Consider the following 21,318-nt stretch of genomic DNA (forward strand, 5'->3'; position numbering starts at 1 on the left):
ATGAATGTCTGTCAAAAAATAGTTAATTTTGATATAAGACGTTCTGAAACCAATCGGCAAATTACACAAAATGTTTAACTCGCCGAGAAAATCACTTTTTTCCCACAATGAATGGTTGGCAAAAAGTAGTAAATTTCAATGCAAGCAGTTCTGTAGCCAAGCGGCAAATTACTCAAAATGCTTAACTCGCCGAGAAAATCATTTTTTCCCACGATGAATGGTTGGCAAAAAATAGTTAATTTTGATGCAAGCCGTTCTGAAACCAATCGGCAAATTACACAAAATGCTTAACTCGCTGAGAAAATCACTTTTTTCCCACAATGAATGTCCGGCAAAAAATAGTAAATTTCAATGCAAGCCGTTCTGAAACCAATCGGCAAATTACTCAAAATGCTTAACTCACCGAAAAAATCTGTTTTTTCCACAATGAATGTCTGTCAAAAAATAGTTAATTTTGATATAAGACGTTCTGAAACCAATCGGCAAATTACTCAAAATGCTTAACTCGCCGAGAAAATCACTTTTTTCCCACAATGAATGTCTGGCAAAAAATAGTTAATTTGGATGCAAGCCGTTCTGAAACCAATCGGCAAATTACTCAAAATGCTTATCTCGCCGAGAAAATCACTTTTGTTCCACAATGAATGTCTGGCAAAAAATAGTAAATTTCAATGCAAGCCGTTCTGAAACTAATCGGCAAATTACTCAAAATGCTTATCTCGCCGAGAAAATCACTTTTGTTCCACAATGAATGTCTGGCAAAAAATAGTAAATTTCAATGCAAGCCGTTCTGAAACTAATCGGCAAATTACTCAAAATGCTTAACTCGCCGAGAAAATCACTTTTTTCCCACAATGAATGTCTGGCAAAAAATAGTTAATTTGGATGCAAGCCGTTCTGAAACCAATCGGCAAATTACTCAAAATGCTTAACTCGCCGAGAAAATCACTTTTTTCCCACAATGAATGTCTGGCAAAAAATAGTTCATTTTGATGCAAGACGTTCTGAAACCAATCGGCAAATTACTCAAAATGCTTAACTCGCCGAGAAAATCATTTTTTCCCACGATGAATGGTTGGCAAAAAATAGTTAATTTTGACGCAAGCCGTTCTGAAACCAATCGGCAAATTACACAAAATGCTTAACTCGCTGAGAAAATCACTTTTTTCCCACAATGAATGTCCGGCAAAAAATAGTAAATTTCAATGCAAGCCGTTCTGAAACCAATCGGCAAATTACTCAAAATGCTTAACTCACCGAAAAAATCTGTTTTTTCCACAATGAATGTCTGTCAAAAAATAGTTAATTTTGATATAAGACGTTCTGAAACCAATCGGCAAATTACTCAAAATGCTTAACTCGCCGAGAAAATCACTTTTGTTCCACAATGAATGGCTGGCAAAAAATAGTTAATTTCGATGCAAGCCGTTCTGAAACCAAGCGGCAAATTACTCCAAATGCTTAACTCGCCGAGAAAATCACTTTTGTTCCACAATGAATGCCTGGCAAAAATAGTTAGTTGTGATGCTAGCCGTTCTGAAACCAATCGGCAAATTACTCAAAATGCTTAACTGGCCGAGAAAATCACTTTTGTTCCACAATGAATGGTTGGCAAAAAGTAGTAAATTTCAATGCAAGCAGTTCTGTAGCCAAGCGGCAAATTACTCAAAATGCTTAACTCGCCGAGAAAATCATTTTTTCCCACGATGAATGGTTGGCAAAAAATAGTTAATTTTGATGCAAGCCGTTCTGAAACCAATCGGCAAATTACACAAAATGCTTAACTCGCTGAGAAAATCACTTTTTTCCCACAATGAATGTCCGGCAAAAAATAGTAAATTTCAATGCAAGCCGTTCTGAAACCAATCGGCAAATTACTCAAAATGCTTAACTCACCGAAAAAATCTGTTTTTTCCACAATGAATGTCTGTCAAAAAATAGTTAATTTTGATATAAGACGTTCTGAAACCAATCGGCAAATTACTCAAAATGCTTAACTCGCCGAGAAAATCACTTTTTTCCCACAATGAATGTCTGGCAAAAAATAGTTAATTTGGATGCAAGCCGTTCTGAAACCAATCGGCAAATTACTCAAAATGCTTATCTCGCCGAGAAAATCACTTTTGTTCCACAATGAATGTCTGGCAAAAAATAGTAAATTTCAATGCAAGCCGTTCTGAAACTAATCGGCAAATTACTCAAAATGCTTAACTCGCCGAGAAAATCACTTTTTTTCCCGCAATGAATGTCTGGCAAAAAATGTTAAATTTCAATGCAGCCGTTCTGAAACCAATCGTCAAATTACTCAAAATGCTTAACTCGCCGAGAAAATCACTTTTGTTCCACAATGAATGTCTAGCAAAAAATAGGAAACTTCAATGCAAGACGTTCTGAAACCAATCGGCAAATTACTCAAAATGCTTAACTCGCCGACAATATCACTTTTGTTCCACAATGAATGTCTGGCAAAAAATAGTACATTCTAATGCAAGCCGTTCTTAAACCAATCGGTAAATTACTCAAAATGCTTAACTAGCCGAGAAAATCACTGTTTTCCCCACAATGAATGTCTGGCAAAAAATAGTTAATTTGGATGCAAGCCGTTCTGAAACCAATCGGCAAATTACTCAAAATGCTTAACTCGCCGAGAAAATCACTTTTTTCCCACAATGAATGTCTGGCAAAAAATAGTTCATTTTGATGCAAGACGTTCTGAAACCAATCGGCAAATTACTCAAAATGCTTAACTCGCCGAGAAAATCATTTTTTCCCACGATGAATGGTTGGCAAAAAATAGTTAATTTTGATGCAAGCCGTTCTGAAACCAATCGGCAAATTACACAAAATGCTTAACTCGCTGAGAAAATCACTTTTTTCCCACAATGAATGTCCGGCAAAAAATAGTAAATTTCAATGCAAGCCGTTCTGAAACCAATGGGCAAATTACTCAAAATGCTTAACTCACCGAAAAAATCTGTTTTTTCCACAATGAATGTCTGTCAAAAAATAGTTAATTTTGATATAAGACGTTCTGAAACCAATCGGCAAATTACACAAAATGTTTAACTCGCCGAGAAAATCACTTTTTTCCCACAATGAATGGTTGGCAAAACGTAGTAAATTTCAATGCAAGCAGTTCTGTAGCCAAGCGGCAAATTACTCAAAATGCTTAACTCGCCGAGAAAATCATTTTTTCCCACGATGAATGGTTGGCAAAAAATAGTTAATTTTGATGCAAGCCGTTCTGAAACCAATCGGCAAATTACACAAAATGCTTAACTCGCTGAGAAAATCACTTTTTTCCCACAATGAATGTCCGGCAAAAAATAGTAAATTTCAATGCAAGCCGTTCTGAAACCAATCGGCAAATTACTCAAAATGCTTAACTCACCGAAAAAATCTGTTTTTTCCACAATGAATGTCTGTCAAAAAATAGTTAATTTTGATATAAGACGTTCTGAAACCAATCGGCAAATTACACAAAATGTTTAACTCGCCGAGAAAATCACTTTTTTCCCACAATGAATGGTTGGCAAAAAGTAGTAAATTTCAATGCAAGCAGTTCTGAAGCCAAGCGGCAAATTACTCAAAATGCTTATCTCGCCGAGAAAATCACTTTTGTTCCACAATGAATGTCTGGCAAAAAATAGTAAATTTCAATGCAAGCCGTTCTGAAACTAATCGGCAAATTACTCAAAATGCTTAACTCGCCGAGAAAATCACTTTTGTTCCACAATGAATGTCTAGCAAAAAATAGGAAACTTCAATGCAAGACGTTCTGAAACCAATCGGCAAATTACTCAAAATGCTTAACTCGCCGACAATATCACTTTTGTTCCACAATTAATGTCTGGCAAAAAATAGTACATTCCAATGCAAGCCGTTCTTAAACCAATCGGTAAATTACTCAAAATGCTTAACTAGCCGAGAAAATCACTGTTTTCCCCACAATGAATGTCTGGCAAAAAATAGTTAATTTGGATGCAAGCCGTTCTGAAACCAATCGGCAAATTACTCAAAATGCTTAACTCGCCGAGAAAATCACTTTTTTCCCACAATGAATGTCTGCCAAAAAATAGTTCATTTTGATGCAAGACGTTCTGAAACCAATCGGCAAATTACTCAAAATGCTTAACTCGCCGAGAAAATCATTTTTTCCCACGATGAATGGTTGGCAAAAAATAGTTAATTTTGATGCAAGCCGTTCTGAAACCAATCGGCAAATTACACAAAATGCTTTACTCGCTGAGAAAATCGCTTTTTTCCCACAATGAATGTCCGGCAAAAAATAGTAAATTTCAATGCAAGCCGTTCTGAAACCAATCGGCAAATTACTCAAAATGCTTAACTCACCGAAAAAATCTGTTTTTTCCACAATGAATGTCTGTCAAAAAATAGTTAATTTTGATATAAGACGTTCTGAAACCAATCGGCAAATTACACAAAATGTTTAACTCGCCGAGAAAATCACTTTTTTCCCACAATGAATGGTTGGCAAAAAGTAGTAAATTTCAATGCAAGCAGTTCTGTAGCCAAGCGGCAAATTACTCAAAATGCTTAACTCGCCGAGAAAATCATTTTTTCCCACGATGAATGGTTGGCAAAAAATAGTTAATTTTGATGCAAGCCGTTCTGAAACCAATCGGCAAATTACACAAAATGCTTAACTCGCTGAGAAAATCACTTTTTTCCCACAATGAATTACCGGCAAAAAATAGTAAATTTCAATGCAAGCCGTTCTGAAACCAATCGGCAAATTACTCAAAATGCTTAACTCACCGAAAAAATCTGTTTTTTCCACAATGAATGTCTGTCAAAAAATAGTTAATTTTGATATAAGACGTTCTGAAACCAATCGGCAAATTACACAAAATGTTTAACTCGCCGAGAAAATCACTTTTTTCCCACAATGAATGGTTGGCAAAAAGTAGTAAATTTCAATGCAAGCAGTTCTATAGCCAAGCGGCAAATTACTCAAAATGCTTAACTCGCCGAGAAAATCATTTTTTCCCACGATGAATTGTTGGCAAAAAATAGTTAATTTTGATGCAAGCCGTTCTGAAACCAATCGGCAAATTACACAAAATGCTTAACTCGCTGAGAAAATCACTTTTTTCCCACAATGAATGTCCGGCAAAAAATAGTAAATTTCAATGCAAGCCGTTCTGAAACCAATCGGCAAATTACTCAAAATGCTTAACTCACCGAAAAAATCTGTTTTTTCCACAATGAATGTCTGTCAAAAAATAGTTAATTTTGATATAAGACGTTCTGAAACCAATCGGCAAATTACACAAAATGTTTAACTCGCCGAGAAAATCCACTTTTTTCCCACAATGAATGGTTGGCAAAAAGTAGTAAATTTCAATGCAAGCAGTTCTGAAGCCAAGCGGCAAATTACTCAAAATGCTTAACTCGCCGAGAAAATCACTTTTTTCCCACAATGAATGTCTGGCAAAAAATAGTTAATTTGGATGCAAGCCGTTCTGAAACCAATCGGCAAATTACTCAAAATGCTTATCTCGCCGAGAAAATCACTTTTGATCCACAATGAATGTCTGGCAAAAAATAGTAAATTTCAATGCAAGCCGTTCTGAAACTAATCGGCAAATTACTCAAAATGCTTAACTCGCCGAGAAAATCACTTCTTTCCCACAATGAATGTCTGGCAAAAAATAGTTCATTTTGATGCAAGACGTTCTGAAACCAATCGGCAAATTACTCAAAATGCTTAACGCGCCGAGAAAATCACTTTTTTCCCACAATGAATGTCTGGCAAAAAATAGTTAATTTGGATGCAAGCCGTTCTGAAACCAATCGGCAAATTACTCAAAATGCTTAACTCGCCGAGAAAATCACTTTTTCCCCGCAATGAATGTCTGGCAAAAAATGTTAAATTTCAATGCAGCCGTTCTGAAACCAATCGGCAAATTACTCAAAATGCTTAACTCGCCGAGAAAATCATTTTTTCCCACGATGAATGGTTGGCAAAAAATAGTTAATTTTGATGCAAGCCGTTCTGAAACCAATCGGCAAATTACACAAAATGCTTAACTCGCTGAGAAAATCACTTTTTTCCCACAATGAATGTCCGGCAAAAAATAGTAAATTTCAATGCAAGCCGTTCTGAAACCAATCGGCAAATTACTCAAAATGCTTAACTCACCGAAAAAATCTGTTTTTTCCACAATGAATGGTTGGCAAAAAATAGTAAATTTCAATTCAAGCCGTTCTGAAACGAATCGGCAAATTACTCAAAATGCTTAAATCGCCGAGAAAATCACTTTTTTCCAACAATGAATGGTTGGCAAAAAATAGTAAATTTCAATGCAAGCCGTTCTGAAACCGATCGGCAAATTACTCCAAATACTTAACTCGCCGAGAAAATCACGTTTGTTTCACAATGAATGTGTGGCAAAAAATAGTAAATTTCAATGCAAGCCGTTCTGAAACCAAGCGGCAAATTACTCAAAATGCTTAACGCGCCGAGAAAATCACTTTTTTCCCACGATGAATGTCTGGCAAAAATAGTTAATTTTGATGCAAGTCGTTCTGAAACGAATCGGCAAATTACTCAAAATGCTTAACTCGCCGGGAAAATCACTCTTTTCCCACAATGAATGGTTGGCAAAAAATAGTTCATTTTGATGCAAGCCGTTCTGAAACCAATCGGCAAATTACTCAAAATGCTTATCTCGCCGAGAAAATCACTTTTGTTCCACAATGAATGTCTGGCAAAAAATAGTAAATTTCAATGCAAGCCGTTCTGAAACTAATCGGCAAATTACTCAAAATGCTTCACTCGCCGAGAAAATCACTTTTTCCCACAATGAATGTCTGGCAAAAAATAGTTCATTTTGATGCAAGACGTTCTGAAACCAATCGGCAAATTACTCAAAATGCTTAACGCGCCGAGAAAATCACTTTTTTCCCACGATGAATGTCTGGCAAAAAATAGTTAATTTTGATGCAAGACGTTCTGAAATCAATCGGCAAAATGCTTAACTCGCCGAGAAAATCTGTTTTTTTACACAATGAATGTCTGTCAAAAAATAGTTAATTTTGATGCAAGACGTTCTGAATCCAATCGGTAAATTACTCAAAATGCTTAACTCGCCGAGAAAATCATTTTTTCCCACAATGAATGGTTGGCAAAAAATAGTTAATTTTGATGCAAGCCGTTCTGAAACCAATCGGCAAATTACTCAAAATGCTTAACTCGCTGAGAAAATCACTTTTTTCCCACAATGAATGTCCGGCAAAAAATAGTAAATTTCAATGCAAGCCGTTCTGAAACCAATCGGCAAATTACTCAAAATGCTTAATTCACCGAAAAATCTGTTTTTTCCACAATGAATGTCTGTCAAAAAATAGTTAATTTTGATATAAGACATTCTGAAACCAATCGGCAAATTACACAAAATGTTTAACTCGCCGAGAAAATCACTTTTTTCCCACAATGAATGGTTGGCAAAAGTAGTAAATTTCAATGCAAGCCGTTCTGAAGCCAAGCGGCAAATTACTCAAAATGCTTAACTCGCCGAGAAAATCACTTTTGTTCCATAATGAATATCTGGCAAAAAAAAAGTAAATTTCAACGCAAGCCGTTCTGAAACAAATCGGCAAATTACTCAAAATGCTTAACCCGCCGAGAAAATCACTTTTGTTCCACAATGAATGTCTATCAAAAAATAGTTCGTTTTGTTGCAAGACGTTCTGAAACCAATCGGCAAATTACTCAAAATGCTTAACTAGCCGAGAAAATCACTGTTTTCCCCACAATGAATGTCTGGCAAAAAATAGTTAATTTGGATGCAAGCCGTTCTGAAACCAATCGGCAAATTACTCAAAATGCTTATCTCGCCGAGAAAATCACTTTTGTTCCACAATGAATGTCTGGCAAAAAATAGTAAATTTCAATGCAAGCCGTTCTGAAACTAATCGGCAAATTACTCAAAATGCTTAAATCGCCGAGAAAATCACTTTTTTCCCACAATGAATGTCTGGCAAAAAATAGTTCATTTTGATGCAAGACGTTCTGAAACCAATCGGCAAATTACTCAAAATGCTTAACGCGCCGAGAAAATCACTTTTTTCCCACGATGAATGTCTGGCAAAAAATAGTTAATTTTGATGCAAGACGTTCTGAAATCAATCTGCAAAATGCTTAACTCGCCGAGAAAATCACTTTGGTTCCACAATGAATGGTTGGCAAAAAGTAGTAAATTTCAATGCAAGCCGTTCTGAAGCCAAGCGGCAAATTACTCAAAATGCTTAACTCGCCGAGAAAATCACTTTTCTTGCCACAATGAATGGCTGGCAAAAAATAGTTCATTTTGATGCAAGACGTTCTGAAACCAATCGGCAAATTAGTCAAAACGCTTAACTAGCCGAGAAAATCACTTTTGTTCCACAATGAATATCTGGCAAAAAAAAGTAAATTTCAACGCAAGCCGTTCTGAAACAAATCGGCAAATTACTCAAAATGCTTAACTCGCCGAGAAAATCACTTTTGTTCCATAATGAATGTCTATCAAAAAATAGTTCATTTTGTTGCAAGACGTTCTGAAACCAATCGGCAAATTACTCAAAATGCTTAACTAGCCGAGAAAATCACTGTTTTCCCCACAATGAATGTCTGGCAAAAAATAGTTAATTTGGATGCAAGCCGTTCTGAAACCAATCGGCAAATTACTCAAAATGCTTAACTCGCCGAGAAAATCACTTTTCCCCCGCAATGAATGTCTGGCAAAAAATGTTAAATTTCAATGCAGCCGTTCTGAAACCAATCGGCAAATTACTCAAAATGCTTAACTCGCCGAGAAAATCACTTTTGTTCCACAATGAATGTCTAGCAAAAAATAGGAAACTTCAATGCAAGACGTTCTGAAACCAATCGGCAAATTACTCAAAATGCTTAACTAGCCGAGAAAATCACTGTTTTCCCACGATGAATGTCTGGCAAAAATAGTTAATTTTGATGCAAGTCGTTCTGAAACGAATCGGCAAATTACTCAAAATGCTTAACTCGCCGGGAAAATCACTCTTTTCCCACAATAAATGGTTGGCAAAAAATAGTTCATTTTGATGCAAGCCGTTCTGAAACCAATCGGCAAATTACTCAAAATGCTTATCTCGCCGAGAAAATCACTTTTGTTCCACAATGAATGTCTGGCAAAAAATAGTAAATTTCAATGCAAGCCGTTCTGAAACTAATCGGCAAATTACTCAAAATGCTTCACTCGCCGAGAAAATCACTTTTTCCCACAATGAATGTCTAGCGAAAAATAGGAAACTTCAATGCAAGACGTTCTGAAACCAATCGGCAAATTACTCAAAATTCTTAACTCGCCGACAATATCACTTTTGTTCCACAATGAATGTCTGGCAAAAAATAGTACATTCCAATGCAAGCCGTTCTTAAACCAATCGGTAAATTACTCAAAATGCTTAACTAGCCGAGAAAATCACTGTTTTCCCACGATGAATGTCTGGCAAAAATAGTTAATTTTGATGCAAGTCGTTCTGAAACCAATCTGCAAATTACTCAAAATGCTTATCTCGCCGAGAAAATCACTTTTTCCCACAATGAATGTCTGGCAAAAAATAGTTCATTTTGATGCAAGACGTTCTGAAACCAATCGGCAAATTACTCAAAATGCTTAACGCGCCGAGAAAATCACTTTTTTCCCACGATGAATGTCTGGCAAAAAATAGTTAATTTTGATGCAAGACGTTCTGAAATCAATCGGCAAAATGCTTAACTCGCCGAGAAAATCTGTTTTTTTGCACAATGAATGTCTGTCAAAAAATAGTTAATTTTGATGCAAGACGTTCTGAATCCAATCGGTAAATTACTCAAAATGCTTAACTCGCCGAGAAAATCATTTTTTCCCACAATGAATGGTTGGCAAAAAATAGTTAATTTTGATGCAAGCCGTTCTGAAACCAATCGGCAAATTACTCAAAATGCTTAACTCGCTGAGAAAATCACTTTTTTCCCACAATGAATGTCCGGCAAAAAATAGTAAATTTCAATGCAAGCCGTTCTGAAACCAATCGGCAAATTACTCAAAATGCTTAATTCACCGAAAAATCTGTTTTTTCCACAATGAATGTCTGTCAAAAATAGTTAATTTTGATATAAGACATTCTGAAACCAATCGGCAAATTACACAAAATGTTTAACTCGCCGAGAAAATCACTTTTTTCCCACAATGAATGGTTGGCAAAAGTAGTAAATTTCAATGCAAGCCGTTCTGAAGCCAAGCGGCAAATTACTCAAAATGCTTAACTCGCCGAGAAAATCACTTTTGTTCCATAATGAATATCTGGCAAAAAAAAAGTAAATTTCAACGCAAGCCGTTCTAAAACAAATCGGCAAATTACTCAAAATGCTTAACCCGCCGAGAAAATCACTTTTGTTCCACAATGAATGTCTATCAAAAAATAGTTCATTTTGTTGCAAGACGTTCTGAAACCAATCGGCAAATTACTCAAAATGCTTAACTAGCCGAGAAAATCAATGTTTTCCCCACAATGAATGTCTGGCAAAAAATAGTTAATTTGGATGCAAGCCGTTCTGAAACCAATCGGCAAATTACTCAAAATGCTTATCTCGCCGAGAAAATCACTTTTGTTCCACAATGAATGTCTGGCAAAAAATAGTAAATTTCAATGCAAGCCGTTCTGAAACTAATCGGCAAATTACTCAAAATGCTTAACTCGCCGAGAAAATCACTTTTTTCCCACAATGAATGTCTGGCAAAAAATAGTTCATTTTGATGCAAGACGTTCTGAAACCAATCGGCAAATTACTCAAAATGCTTAACGCGCCGAGAAAATCACTTTTTTCCCACGATGAATGTCTGGCAAAAAATAGTTAATTTTGATGCAAGACGTTCTGAAATCAATCTGCAAAATGCTTAAATCGCCGAGAAAATCACTTTTGTTCCACAATGAATGGTTGGCAAAAAGTAGTAAATTTCAATGCAAGCCGTTCTGAAGCCAAGCGGCAAATTACTCAAAATGCTTAACTCGCCGAGAAAATCACTTTTCTTGCCACAATGAATGGCTGGCAAAAAATAGTTCATTTTGATGCAAGACGTTCTGAAACCAATCGGCAAATTAGTCAAAACGCTTAACTAGCCGAGAAAATCACTTTTGTTCCACAATGAATATCTGGCAAAAAAAAGTAAATTTCAACGCAAGCCGTTCTGAAACAAATCGGCAAATTACTCAAAATGCTTAACTCGCCGAGAAAATCACTTTTGTTCCATAATGAATGTCTATCAAAAAATAGTTCATTTTGTTGCAAGACGTTCTGAAACCAATCGGCAAATTACTCAAAATGCTTAACTAGCCGAGAAAATCACTGTTTTCCCCACAATGAATGTCTGGCAAAAAATAGTTAATTTGGATGCAAGCCGTTCTGAAACCAATCGGCAAATTACTCAAAATGCTTAACTCGCCGAGAAAATCACTTTTCCCCCGCAATGAATGTCTGGCAAAAAATGTTAAATTTCAATGCAGCCGTTCTGAAACCAATCGGCAAATTACTCAAAATGCTTAACTCGCCGAGAAAATCACTTTTGTTCCACAATGAATGTCTAGCAAAAAATAAGAAACTTCAATGCAAGACTTTCTGAAACCAATCGGCAAATTACTCAAAATGCTTAACTCGCCGACAATATCACTTTTGTTCCACAATGAATGTCTGGCAAAAAATAGTACATTCCAATGCAAGCCGTTCTTAAACCAATCGGTAAATTACTCAAAATGCTTAACTAGCCGAGAAAATCACTGTTTTCCCCACAATGAATGTCTGGCAAAAAATAGTTAATTTGGATGCAAGCCGTTCTGAAACCAATCGGCAAATTACTCAAAATGCTTAACTCGCCGAGAAAATCACTTTTTCCCCGCAATGAACGTCTGGCAAAAAATGTTAAATTTCAATGCAGCCGTTCTGAAACCAATCGGCAAATTACTCAAAATGCTTAACTCGCCGAGACAATCACTTTTGTTCCACAATGAATGTCTAGCAAAAAATAGGAAACTTCAATGCAAGACGTTCTGAAACCAATCGGCAAATTACCCAAAATGCTTAACTCGCCGAGAAAATCACTTTTGTTCCACAATGAATGCCTGGCAAATAATAGTTAATTGTGATGCAAGCCGTTCTGAAACCAATCGGCAAATTACTCAAAATGCTTAACTTGCCACGAAAATCACTTTTCCCCCCACAATGAATGTCTGGCAAAAAATAGTGAATTTCAATGCAAGTCGTTCTGCAACCAATCGGCAAATTACTCAAAATGCTTAACTCGCCGAGAAAATCACTTTTGCTCCACAATGAATGTCTGGCAAAAAATTATAAACTTCAATGCAAGACGTTCTGAAACCAATCGGCAAATTACTCAAAATGCTTAACTCGCCGTGAAAATCAGTTTTTTTACCACAATGAATGGTTGGCAAAAAACAGTTAATTTCAATGCAAGACGTGCTGAAACCAATCGGCAAATTACTCAAAATGCTTAACTTGCCGGGAAAATCACTTCCCCCCCCCCCCCCCCCCCACAATGAAGGTCTGGCAAAAAAGGGTAAATTTCAATGCAAGCCGTTCTGAAACCAAGCGGCAAATTACTCAAAATGCTTAACTCGCATAGAAAATCACTTTTGTTCCACAACGAATGTCTGGCAAAAAATAGTAAATTTCAATGCAAGTCGTTCTGAAACCAATCGGCAAATTACTCAAAATGCTTAACTCGTCGAGAAAATCAGTTTCTTACCACAATGAATGGTTGGCAAAAAATAGTTAATTTCAATGCAAGACGTTCTGAAACAAATCGGCAAATTACTCAAAATGCTTTTCTCGCCGAGAAAATCACTTTTGTTCCACAATGAATGGCCGGCAAAAAATAGTTAATTTCGATGCAAGCCGTTCTGAAACCAATCCGCAAATTACTCAAAATGCTTAACTCGCCGATAAAATCACTTTTGTTCCACAATGAATGGCTGGCAAAAAATTTAATTTCGATGCAAGCCGTTCTGAAACCAATCGGCAAATTACTCAAAATGCTTAACTCGCCGAGAAAATCACTTTTGTTCCACAATGAATGCCTGGCAAAAAATAGTTAATTGTGATGCAAGCCGTTCTGAAACCAATCGGCAAATTATTCAAAATGCTTAACTTGCCGGGAAAATCACTTTTCCGCCCCACAATGAATGTCTGGCAAAAAAGGGTAAATTTCAATGCAAGCCGTTCTGAAACCAATCGGCAAATTACTCAAAATGCTTAACTCGCCTAGAAAATCACTTTTGTTCCACAATGAATGTCTGGCAAAAAATAGTAAATTTCAATGCAAGACGTTCTGAAACCAATCGGCAAATTACTCAAAATGCTTAACTCGCCGAGAAAATCAGTTTCTTGCCACAATGAATGGTTGGCAAAAAATAGTTAATTTCAATGCAAGCCGTTCTGAAACAAATCGGCAAATTACTCAAAATGCTTTTCTCGCCGAGAAAATCACTTTTGTTCCACAATGAATGGCCGGCAAAAAATAGTTAATTTCGCTGCAAGCCGTTCTGAAACCAATCGGCAAATTACTCAAAATGCTTAACTCGCCGAGAAAATCACTTTTGTTCCACAATGAATGGCTGGCAAAAAATAGTTAATTTCGATGCAAGCCGTTCTGAAACCAATCCGCAAATTACTCAAAATGCTTAACTCGCCGAGAAAATCACTTTTGTTCCACAATGAATGTCTGGCAAAAAATAGTGAATTTCAATGCAAGCCGTTCTGAAACCAAGCGGCAAATTACTCAAAATGCTTAACTCGCCGAGAAAATCACTTTTGTTCCACAATGAATGTCTAGCAAAAAATAGGAAACTTCAATGCAAGACGTTCTGAAACCAATCGGCAAATTACTCAAAATGCTTAACTCGCCGAGAAAATCACTTTTGTTCCACAATGAATATCTGGCAAAAAAAAGTAAATTTCAACGCAAGCCGTTCTGAAACAAATCGGCAAATTACTCAAAATGCTTAACTCGCCGAGAAAATCACTTTTGTTCCACACTGAATGTCTATCAAAAAATAGTTCATTTTGTTGCAAGACGTTCTGAAACCAATCGGCAAATTACTCAAAATGCTTAACTCGCCGAGAAAATCACTGTTTTCCCCACAATGAATGTCTGGCAAAAAATAGTTAATTTTGATGCAAGACGTTCTGAAATCAATCGGCAAAATGCTTAACTCGCCGAGAAAATCTGTTTTTTTCCACAATGAATGTCTGTCAAAAAATAGTTAATTTTGATGCAAGACGTTCTGAATCCAATCGGTAAATTACTCAAAATGCTTAACTCGCCGAGAAAATCATTTTTTCCCACAATGAATGGTTGGCAAAAAATAGTTAATTTTGATGCAAGCCGTTCTGAAACCAATCGGCAAATTACTCAAAATGCTTAACTCGCAGAGAAAATCACTTTTTTCCCACAATGAATGTCCGGCAAAAAATAGTAAATTTCAATGCAAGCCGTTCTGAAGCCAAGCGGCAAATTACTCAAAATGCTTAACTCGCCGAGAAAATCACTTTTGTTCCACAATGAATGTCTATCAAAAAATAGTTCATTTTGTTGCAAGACGTTCTGAAACCAATCGGCAAATTACTCAAAATGCTTAACTAGGCGAGAAAATCACTGTTTTCCCCACAATGAATGTCTGGCAAAAAATAGTTAATTTGGATGCAAGCCGTTCTGAAACCAATCGGCAAATTACTCAAAATGCTTATCTCGCCGAGAAAATCACTTTTGTTCCACAATGAATGTCTGGCAAAAAATAGTAAATTTCAATGCAAGCCGTTCTGAAACTAATCGGCAAATTACTCAAAATGCTTAACTCGCCGAGAAAATCACTTTTTTCCCACAATGAATGTCTGGCAAAAAATAGTTCATTTTGATGCAAGACGTTCTGAAACCAATCGGCAAATTACTCAAAATGCTTAACGCGCCGAGAAAATCACTTTTTTCCCACGATGAATGTCTGGCAAAAAATAGTTAATTTTGATGCAAGACGTTCTGAAATCAATCGGCAAAATGCTTAACTCGCCGAGAAAATCTGTTTTCTTCCACAATGAATGTCTGTCAAAAAATAGTTAATTTTGATGCAAGACGTTCTGAATCCAATCGGTAAATTACTCAAAATGCTTAACTCGCCGAGAAAATCATTTTTTCCCACAATGAATGGTTGGCAAAAAATAGTTAATTTTGATGCAAGCCGTTCTGAAACCAATCGGCAAATTACTCAAAATGCTTAACTCGCTGAGAAAATCACTTTTTTCCCACAATGAATGTCCGGCAAAAAATAGTAAATTTCAATGCAAGCCGTTCTGAAACCAATCGGCAAATTACTCAAACTGCTTAACTCACCGAAAAAATCTGTTTTTTTCCACAATGAATGTCTGTCAAAAAATAGTTAATTTTGATATAAGACGTTCTGAAACCAATCGGCAAATTACACAAAATGTTTAACTCGCCGAGAAAATCACTTTTTCCCACAATGTGTTGGCAAAAAGTAGTAAATTTCAATGCAAGCCGTTCTGAAGCCAAGCGGCAAATTACTCAAAACGCTTAACTAGCCGAGAAAATCACTTTTGTTCCACAATGAATATCTGGCAAAAAAAAGTAAATTTAAACGCAAGCCGTTCTGAAACTAATCGGCAAATTACTCAAAATGCTTAACTCGCCGAGAAAATCACTTTTTTCCCACAATGAATGTCTGGCAAAAAATAGTTCATTTTGATGCAAGACGTTCTGAAACCAATCGGCAAATTACTCAAAATGCTTAACGCGCCGAGAAAATCACTTTTTTCCCACGATGAATGTCTGGCAAAAAATAGTTAATTTTGACGCAAGACGTTCTGAAATCAATCGGCAAAATGCTTAACTCGCCGAGAAAATCTGTTTTCTTCCACAATGAATGTCTGTCAAAAAATAGTTAATTTTGATGCAAGACGTTCTGAATCCAATCGGTAAATTACTCAAAATGCTTAACTCGCCGAGAAAATCATTTTTTCCCACAATGAATGGTTGGCAAAAAATAGTTAATTTTGATGCAAGCCGTTCTGAAACCAATCGGCAAATTACTCAAAATGCTTAACTCGCTGAGAAAATCACTTTTTTCCCACAATGAATGTCCGGCAAAAAATAGTAAATTTCAATGCAAGCCGTTCTGAAACCAATCGGCAAATTACTCAAACTGCTTAACTCACCGAAAAAATCTGTTTTTTCCACAATGAATGTCTGTCAAAAAATAGTTAATTTTGATATAAGACGTTCTGAAACCAATCGGCAAATTACACAAAATGTTTAACTCGCCGAGAAAATCACTTTTTCCCACAATGTGTTGGCAAAAAGTAGTAAATTTCAATGCAAGCCGTTCTGAAGCCAAGCGGCAAATTACTCAAAACGCTTAACTAGCCGAGAAAATCACTTTTGTTCCACAATGAATATCTGGCAAAAAAAAGTAAATTTAAACGCAAGCCGTTCTGAAACAAATCGGCAAATTACTCAAAATGCTTAACTCGCCGAGAAAATCACTTTTGTTCCACAATGAATGTCTATCAAAAAATAGTTCATTTTGTTGCAAGACGTTCTGAAACCAATCGGCAAATTACTCAAACTGCTTAACTCACCGAAAAAATCTGTTTTTTCCACAATGAATGTCTGTCAAAAAATAGTTAATTTTGATATAAGACGTTCTGAAACCAATCGGCAAATTACACAAAATGTTTAACTCGCCGAGAAAATCACTTTTTCCCACAATGTGTTGGCAAAAAGTAGTAAATTTCAATGCAAGCCGTTCTGAAGCCAAGCGGCAAATTACTCAAAACGCTTAACTAGCCGAGAAAATCACTTTTGTTCCACAATGAATATCTGGCAAAAAAAAGTAAATTTAAACGCAAGCCGTTCTGAAACAAATCGGCAAATTACTCAAAATGCTTAACTCGCCGAGAAAATCACTTTTGTTCCACAATGAATGTCTATCAAAAAATAGTTCATTTTGTTGCAAGACGTTCTGAAACCAATCGGCAAATTACTCAAAATGCTTAACTAGCCGAGAAAATCACTGTTTTCCCCACAATGAATGTCTGGCAAAAAATAGTTAATTTGGATGCAAGCCGTTCTGAAACCAATCGGCAAATTACTCAAAATGCTTATCTCGCCGAGAAAATCACGTTTGTTCCACACTGAATGTCTGGCAAAAAATAGTAAATTTCAATGCAAGCCGTTCTGAAACAAATCGGCAAATTACTCAAAATGCTTAACTCGCCGAGAAAAATCACTTTTTTCCCACAATGAATGGTTGGCAAAAAATAGTAAATTTCAATTCAAGCCGTTCTGAAACTAATCGGCAAATTACTCAAAATGCTTAACTCGCCGAGAAAATCACTTTTTTCCAACAATGAATGGTTGGCAAAAAATAGTAAATTTCAATGCAAGCCGTTCTGAAACCAATCGGCAAATTACTCAAAATGCTTATTTCGCCGAGAAAATCACTTTTGTTCCACACTGAATGTCTGGCAAAAATAGTTAATTTTGATGCAAGACGTTCTGAAACGAATCGGCAAATTACTCAAAATGCTTAACTCGCCGGGAAAATCACTCTTTTCCCACAATGAATGGTTGGCAAAAAATAGTTCATTTTGATGCAAGCCGTTCTGAAACCAATCGGCAAATTACTCAAAATGCTTATCTCGCCGAGAAAATCACTTTTGTTCCACAATGAATGTCTGGCAAAAAATAGTAAATTTCAATGCAAGCCGTTCTGAAACTAATCGGCAAATTACTCAAAATGCTTAACTCGCCGAGAAAATCACTTTTTTCCCACAATGGATGTCTGGCAAAAAATAGTTCATTTTGATGCAAGACGTTCTGAAACCAATCAGCAAATTACTCAAAATGCTTAACGCGCCGAGAAAATCACTTTATTCCCACGATGAATGTCTGGCAAAAAATAGTTAATTTTGATGCAAGACGTTCTGAAATCAATCGGCAAAATGCTTAACTCGCCGAGAAAATCACTTTTTTCCCACAATGAATGTCCGGCAAAAAATAGTAAATTTCAATGCAAGCCGTTCTGAAACCAATCGGTAAATTACTCAAAATGCTTAACTCACCGAAAAAATCTGTTTTTTCCACAATGAATGTCTGTCAAAAAATAGGTAATTTTGATATAAGACGTTCTGAAACCAATCGGCAAATTACACAAAATGTTTAACTCGCCGAGAAAATCACTTTTTTCCCACAATGAATGGTTGGCAAAAAGTAGTAAATTTCAATGCAAGCCGTTCTGAAGCCAAGCGGCAAAGTACTCAAAATGCTTAACTCGCCGAGAAAATCACTTTTGTTCCATAATGAATATCTGGCAAAAAAAAGTAAATTTCAACGCAAGCCGTTGTGAAACAAATCGGCAAATTACTCAAAATGCTTAACTCGCCGAGAAAATCACTTTTGTTCCACAATGAATGTCTATCAAAAAATAGTTCATTTTGTTGCAAGACGTTCTGAAACCAATCGGCAAATTACTCAAAATGCTTAACTAGCCGAGAAAATCACTGTTTTCCCCACAATGAATGTCTGGCAAAAAATAGTTAATTTGGATGCAAGCCGTTCTGAAACCAATCGGCAAATTACTCAAAATGCTTATCTCGCCGAGAAAATCACTTTTGTTCCACAATGAATGTCTGGCAAAAAATAGTAAATTTCAATGCAAGCCGTTCTGAAACTAATCGGCAAATTACTCAAAATGCTTAACTCGCCGAGAAAATCACTTTTTTCCCACAATGAATGTCTGGCAAAAAATAGTTAATTTTGATGCAAGACGTTCTGAAATCAATCGGCAAAATGCTTAACTCGCCGAGAAAATCTGTTTTTTTCCACAATGAATGTCTGTCAAAAAATAGTTAATTTTGATGCAAGACGTTCTGAATCCAATCGGTAAATTACTCAAAATGCTTAACTCGCCGAGAAAATCATTTTTTCCCACAATGAATGGTTGGCAAAAAATAGTTAATTTTGATGCAAGCCGTTCTGAAACCAATCGGCAAATTACTCAAAATGCTTAACTCGCAGAGAAAATCACTTTTTTCCCACAATGAATGTCCGGCAAAAAATAGTAAATTTCAATGCAAGCCGTTCTGAAGCCAAGCGGCAAATTACTCAAAATGCTTAACTCGCCGAGAAAATCACTTTTCTTGCCACAATGAATGGCTGGCAAAAAATAGTTCATTTTGATGCAAGACGTTCTGAAACCAATCGGCAAATTAGTCAAAACGCTTAACTAGCCGAGAAAATCACTTTTGTTCCACAATGAATATCTGGCAAAAAAAAGTAAATTTTAACGCAAGCCGTTCTGAAACAAATCGGCAAATTACTCAAAATGCTTAACTCGCCGAGAAAATCACTTTTGTTCCACAATGAATGTCTATCAAAAAATAGTTCATTTTGTTGCAAGACGTTCTGAAACCAATCGGCAAATTACTCAAAATGCTTAACTCGCCGAGAAAATCACTTTTTCCCCGCAATGAATGTCTGGCAAAAAATGTTAAATTTCAATGCAGCCGTTCTGAAACCAATCGGCAAATTACTCAAACTGCTTAACTCGCCGAGAAAATCACGTTTGTTCCACAATGAATGTCTGGCAAAAAATAGGAAACTTCAATGCAAGACGTTCTGAAACCAATCGGCAAATTACTCAAAATGCTTATCTCGCCGACAATATCACTTTTGTTCCACAATGAATGTCTGGCAAAAAATAGTACATTCCAATGCAAGCCGTTCTTAAACCAATCGGTAAATTTCTCAAAATGCTTAACTAGCCGAGAAAATCACTGTTTTCCCCACAATGAATGTCTGGCAAAAAATAGTTAATTTGGATGCAAGCCGTTCTGAAACCAATCGGCAAATTACTCAAAATGCTTATCTCGCCGAGAAAATCACTTTTGTTCCACAATGAATGTCTGGCAAAAAATAATAAATTTCAATGCAAGCCGTTCTGAAGCCAAGCGGCAAATTACTCAAAATGCTTAACTCGCCGAGAAAATCACTTTTCTTGCCACAATGAATGGCTGGCAAAAAATAGTTCATTTTGATGCAAGACGTTCTGAAACCAATCGGCAAATTAGTCAAAACGCTTAACTAGCCGAGAAAATCACTTTTGTTCCACAATGAATATCTGGCAAAAAAAAGTAAATTTCAACGCAAGCCGTTCTGAAACAAATCGGCAAATTACTCAAAATGCTTAACTCGCCGAGAAAATCACTTTTGTTCCACAATGAATGTCTATCAAAAAATAGTTCATTTTGTTGCAAGACGTTCTGAAACCAATCGGCAAATTACTCAAAATGCTTAACTAGCCGAGAAAATCACTGTTTTCCCCACAATGAATGTCTGGCAAAAAATAGTTAATTTGGATGCAAGCCGTTCTGAAACCAATCGGCAAATTACTCAAAATGCTTAACTCGCCGAGAAAATCACTTTTTCCCCGCAATGAATGTCTGGCAAAAAATGTTAAATTTCAATGCAGCCGTTCTGAAACCAATCGGCAAATTACTCAAAATGCTTAACTCGCCGAGAAAATCACTTTTGTTCCACAATGAATGTCTGGCAAAAAATAGGAAACTTCAATGCAAGACGTTCTGAAACCAATCGGCAAATTACTCAAAATGCTTATCTCGCCGACAATATCACTTTTGTTCCACAATGAATGTCTGGCAAAAAATAGTACATTCCAATGCAAGCCGTTCTTAAACCAATCGGTAAATTTCTCAAAATGCTTAACTAGCCGAGAAAATCACTGTTTTCCCCACAATGAATGTCTGGCAAAAAATAGTTAATTTGGATGCAAGCCGTTCTGAAACCAATCGGCAAATTACTCAAAATGCTTAACTCGCAGAGAAAATCACTTTTTTCCCACAATGAATGTCCGGCAAAAAATAGTAAATTTCAATGCAAGCCGTTCTGAAACCAATCGGCAAATTACTCAAAATGCTTAACTCACCGAAAAAAATCTGTTTTTTCCACAATGAATGTCTGTCAAAAAATAGTTAATTTTGATATAAGACGTTCTGAAACCAATCGGCAAATTACACAAAATGTTTAACTCGCCGAGAAAATCACTTTTGTTCCACAATGAATGGTTGGCAAAAAGTAGTAAATTTCAATGCAAGCCGTTCTGAAGCCAAGCGGCAAATTACTCAAAATGCTTAACTCGCCGAGAAAATCACTTTTCTTGCCACAATGAATGGCTGGCAAAAAATAG

The sequence above is a fragment of the Scyliorhinus torazame genome, chromosome 16, assembly GCF_047496885.1.
Source record: "Scyliorhinus torazame isolate Kashiwa2021f chromosome 16, sScyTor2.1, whole genome shotgun sequence".
In the NCBI taxonomy this organism is placed as follows: Eukaryota; Metazoa; Chordata; class Chondrichthyes; order Carcharhiniformes; family Scyliorhinidae; genus Scyliorhinus; species Scyliorhinus torazame.